Source organism: Punica granatum, chromosome 1 (genome assembly GCF_007655135.1).
Source record: "Punica granatum isolate Tunisia-2019 chromosome 1, ASM765513v2, whole genome shotgun sequence".
NCBI classification, from domain to species: domain Eukaryota; kingdom Viridiplantae; phylum Streptophyta; class Magnoliopsida; order Myrtales; family Lythraceae; genus Punica; species Punica granatum.
In genome coordinates this window covers 47,670,160-47,676,159 of record NC_045127.1, presented here as the reverse complement: position 1 = coordinate 47,676,159, position 6,000 = coordinate 47,670,160, and positions in this window count along the sequence as shown.

Genomic DNA, 6,000 nt, shown 5'->3' with positions numbered 1-6,000 from the left:
CCTGTATCAATAAACATATACTTTTCTAACCATATTTATTATATAAATATTGACTTTTCTACCATTATATAAACAAATAATTACTTTTATAACCTTATTTATTATATGGCATATAACTTTATATATATATAGATTGAGTGAAATTCAATGTGATGGAACTTTTTTGGTACTTTTGTTAATTTAGGTTGCCGATTCTTACTGTTGTTTTTCTTGTTCATTTTTAAATGTTGAAAGTTCATTAATTGGAAAAAAAAAAGAAGGGATTTCCTGTTGGATATCCGTTAATTATTGAAAACGGTTTCGAAATTTTTCTCCAATTATTCATCCAAAAAAAAATTTCTTCAATTGCTTAACGAGTCTGAAAATTAACCCTTTCCAACGAGTTTGGATATGAGAAGGATCCTATCTTCCCAAATCCATCCCATGATCATACGGCATACCTACAAGCAATGTCCTCTAGGAATCTGTTATACATTGTCTATTGGTGACATCAAGATAATTCTTCCAAAGTAGAAGATATATAACACGTTTTGAAGGCACAAGGGTGTTGCATTTGCAATCATCCGTCACAGGAGGAACCCAGACGTCAATCCGCAGTAAATTTGCATGTGAAGGTTGATGTTGATTATTGCATTGCAACCATGGATGCAATACAAATCGAGCTTGAGTAGCATATACGCGTTTGGTACAAGGTAATCCATGTGGATTACTGAGAATCTAATTTTAAATTTTCTGGAAACACTAGATTATAATATTTAGCTGAAGCAGATTTATGATAATTTGAATATCCAAGACAATTCACTTTTTCACTCAGCTATAATATACTTTCTTAGTAGGGAGTTGACTATTTATCTCACCACCAAGATTTTCCAGTAATACTGAACATTACTAGTCCATTTCAAATATGGTAATGAACATCCAGTGATTTCAAAGTAAGAATTTATCTTAATGAGAATTTAAATTACCAATAATCTCAACAGTGATGTACCAAACTACCTAAAGTCATTCACATAATAGATGCGTGAGTTGCAGAATATGCATATACTGCATTTAAAAGTAATGGCAAGATCAAAATTCAAAACCTGCCCAAAAACAGATTAAGAACAATTTTTTTTATTATAAAACAAATTGAGGATTAAAATCAACATTTTCCCTTTTATATTAAACGAAGCTATTCATTTTTTTTTGGGTAATGAAAAGAAGCTACTTATTGGATGTTAATTGATATGATCTGAATTACAAATAAATAAAAATCAACTTTTTTTTTTGGTAAGGAAAAATTGTCTCAACTTTACGTGATCGATTATTTCTCTCACTAGATTGTAGATAATTCATGAATATATCACAGAAATTTAGTAGGATAGCCTTCTCGAATTTCAGAAAATCGAACATCTAAAATTTGGGCAAATAAAGATAACTCATATATACATATTTGAGAACCTCTCGAAAATTTCGAGGTCTGATTATCCTTAATTACGCCTCGATATGTAATGTCGGCATTCTCCTTTCATTGCCAAAACATCAAATTGCCATCGCTATTATATAAACGTTACTTGCACGTAGTAATATAGAGGTTTTTCTTTTAAAATATGTTCGTTGACGGATATCCTTCGATTAAAGATCGGTTCGTTCCTATCTGATGCTGAGTCGATCGGTGCCGGTCTCGGCCGCTAAGAGCCACAATGCGGCGGCTCGGCCCGCACATCCTTATCCAAAGTGACGGAACCTCCTGGACCCACAGACCTGTGCGTTGCACGCGCTTCGTCGTATCCCTTGATTTCCTCGAGCGTTGAATCTCAGCCGCACGTTAACTGTTGGGGGGCCCCCGATGAGCGTGGGGGTGGTTCCGAAATATCAACCGTCCAGTTGCTAATGGAATGCTGCCTTAGTAATTGCCAGCTAAACCGATGGCTCATGAGCCCAATGAAAGCTTCTCTTTCAATAATTGCTGGGAGATAGACAGAGCCGCTGATGTTTTAATATTAATTAATTAATATTATACTAAAAAATCTTTAAATGATTATTGTTTTACAATAAAAGTTTACTATTAACTCCATAAATGCCGCTTAATCACATGAGTTAATTTAAGCGATTTGTGACTACTCTTCTTAAATAAAAGTTTTATGTTCGAGTTTTATCGCATTGAAAATATTCATGCTTGGGATTTTGTTCTTTAGATAACTGTTTTGGCTCAAAATGAATCAGTGGGGACTCTCTGAACTTTTCGAATACAAAAGTATACGCCGAAAATGAAAGGCGTGCGTCACGTGCCTAAAAATGATAGTAGATAGACTTTGCTACTGGCATGCTTAATAACCCATTCATTCTTTCTCTTTGATTTTGTTTATTTATTGTGAATTCACTCCATTGTGTGCTACAAATTTTGTCATGGAAGTTTTGCGATTATATGTGACCATCATTAATAAAGGACAGAAATTCTTGAATTGAATTTAGAGGTCTATCTTACAAAAGATTATTCGGTGATTCTACCTTCCCACGTAATATGAGGAAACACTAATTAAATTATAATAAATTAAATACTAAGTGCTAATAACTCGATTCGTTGTGGTAAAATTTTTTAATTGAAGCAATCTTATTAGTTCTTGCTCACCACGTCATTATGAGATAGGATGATTTAAAATTTCCTCCTATCTTACGCGCTCTCTCTCTCTCTCTATATATATATATATCATATATCACGTCGAACCAAACGGAGCAAGTGCTTCCTGCATGAGAATTGAAGGGATTTCCCTTGCCTAAGATGGAGTGATTTAGTTATAAATGTATAAATTAATTGATCGCGATCGTCATTCCAGATATTAGTTTTTAATATATCCAGTAATATTAAACTATACACAATTTGTTTGAGGTAATATATATATTTCATTTCTGTTTTCATTCATTTGACTGACTTAATTGATTCCCCTCATATTCTAATGAGTAAGTGGTTCAGATGATTGAAAAATATTATTTTCAACTTAATTAGACAAGTATTATCATCATAGCTGCGTTTTTCTGGATAATGTAAAATATGGGTTCCATAATAAATGCCCTTAGGTGGCATGTGATGTCTTTTATTTACCCAAAAAAAAGAAGCATTTGATGCATTATCATTTAAAATTACTAGTAATCTAGATATTCACTTTTTAATATTTCATTACAGTATTCGGTACGATGCGGTAATGTTTTATTATTGGTAATTCTGCTGGTAGTCTAGATAATCAACTCTTCCTAAGAAAGTATATGATCAATTTATCAAGAAAGATGATTACCATGGACATCTAGATTATTGATATGTTTCAGCCAATCATTGTAATCTAATAGACTCAAGAAATTTAAAATCAAATTGCCAATAATCCACGTGGATTACCTCATACCAATTACACTCTAAATAAAATTAAAACGACAATCAATGTAAACAGATTAAATCAGAATTATTCATGGTTGAGAGGATTTTACCTCCTTAATGAGTCAATCCGCCTCAATGATTAATACGACGGTTAGACTTTCAGATATCAATGTGCACATTGAAAATAATGAGATTTAACATATAAAATAAAATCATAACTCTTTTCTTTAGCATTAACTCATTCTAATTCTAATATACATGCTAAACTAAAAAGGTTTTTTCACGAGTATGCTAAATGTTAGGAGATACTGTTCAATAGGGAAAGATTCAAGAGTAAAATCACAAGTTTATGAGAGATTTTGCACCACAATTTATTAACTCGAACTTTTTTTGTTGAAGATGAGTTCAATTGACACAGTGAAAATTTCACATGGTATTAGAGCGGATTATATTTCCGGGCGCTCGTGTATAAGATATAAGATACATGGAGTATAACATAGGATAAATAATATACAATATATTCATTTCACATCTATATATATATATATTTACTGAAAATTCAATGTGAATGAGAAATTGGTAAATATTTTGTTCATGAGAATTCCCAAGAACATAATAACGGGCTGTTTGGATTCGGAGTTAAAGTCACGAAAACTTTAACTTTGATTTTAACTGAGGTAGAAGACAAACCTGCTTTATTACCGTTGTGGGCCCCCTTCATCTGTCCCATTGACTTTCAGAGTTCGTATTGCAAAAGACGGATGACTGGCCCCCCTCTTTGCAACCGTGTTCTTCCCCTGCGACACAACGCCGACCCCCCATCCTTCTTCCTCCTCTGCTCGACATCTCAAGGTTAACGAGTCGAATCTGTTCTACCGTGCTTGTCCTCTGCAAGAAAGAGTAGCCCCTACACCTACCTCTGAAGCATCGTGTCGGCAGTGAAGCAGTTCCAGGATTACGAACAAAGCCGGTCCCCTACCAGTTCGTTCTCTTCTTAAGAAGTGCCTCAGCTTACTTCCAACTTCCATATCGACATTCTAGGTAATTTCTGCGACCTATTTCATAATGTTATCGAATTGTATCGTTGAATTGCTGGTTAGGGTTTCGAGAATGTCAATGCCGTTACTGAGGGTCGAAGCATTCTTCGTTTTTTTTGTTAATTTCCGTTGGATTCTGTTCTGTATTGCATTTGTTTGGTGAATTTGTTGGACCAATTTAATGTCACTTTGTGTTTATGAGCTGCGTTGGTTGCTTAACACAGAAAACTTTCTGATATGTACATTAGTTGTTCGATGAAATGTATGTGAGAAAGTGTTTGATCGAAACTTGTTAGAACTTACGGATGGTTCAGTTCGTTTGTTTTTTTTTTGTACTCCGATTTCACTTCGCTTTTATATGAAAGTTTGTTTTGTTGGCAACTCTGTTTCGCTGATCGGTACTGCATTTGTTCGCTGAAATGCATTACAGAAATTGATCTGATCGATACTTGCTGTGACTTAATGATGGTTCAGATCGTTTGTTTTTTGTTGTCCTCCTATTTCACTTCGTGTGTTGTATGAGCAGTACAATATGAAAGTTTGGTTTCTTGGCAGCTCTGTTTTGCTGATCGGTACTGCATTTGTTCGCTGAAATGCATTACAGAAATTGATCTGATCGATACTTGCTGTAACTTACTGATGGTTCAGATCGTCTGTTTTTTGTTGTCCTCCTATTTCACTTCGCGTGTTGTATGAGCAGTACAGTATGAAAGTTTGGTTTCTTGGCAGCTCTGTTTCGCTGAGCTGTACTTCATTTGTTCGCTGAAATGCATTACAGAAATTGATCTGATCGATACTTGCTGTAACTTACTGATGGTTCAGATCGTTTGTTTTTTGTTGTCCTCCTATTTCACTTCGCGTGTTGTATGAGCAGTACAATATGAAAGTTTGGTTTCTTGGCAGCTCTGTTTCGCTGAGCTGTACTTCATTTGTGGAATGAAATGCAGTACAGAAATTGTACCGATCGAAACTTGTTGTATATTGGATTGGTTCAGTTCGTTTGTTTTTTAGAGTACTCCAATTTCAGTTCGCGTGTTGTATGAGCAGTAGAGTATGACTTGTGTTTCTTGGCAGCTGTGTTTCGCTGATTTCTCGCTCCTTGTGTTCGCTGAATTTGACTGATATTGTGCTTGATCGAAACTTGTTTCTCGGATTGTTCAGAGTTAGGTATCGTTATGTATTTGCATTTGCCATACTGCGATTATCACGTCTCTGCTGTTTTACTGTTGTGGACTCCCTTCTTGTATGAGCTGCGTGTGAATCTGATCTGTACTGCATTGGACTGATATTTGCGCTGAACAGTTCGTGGTTTCATAATGGTAGTTACGTGCGTGGCTTTGTAAGTTTTTGCTGCAGCATTTAGAAAGAGATGGCCCCCAATGGTGATGGAATACTTGAGTGGACAGATGCATTGGAGAGTGCATTCATTGACGTGTTGCTCGAGAAGTTCACAAGGACGCATACTACATCTTGGAAAGGAAAGGATTGGTAACAAATGAATAAGGAGCTGGAAGAGCAATTTCCAAGCACCACTCTCGGCAGCAAGAAGTTGCAGCAGAAGCTTCGCAGGCTGCGGACCCAATACACGCAGTTCACTGAGCTTGTTTCGCACAC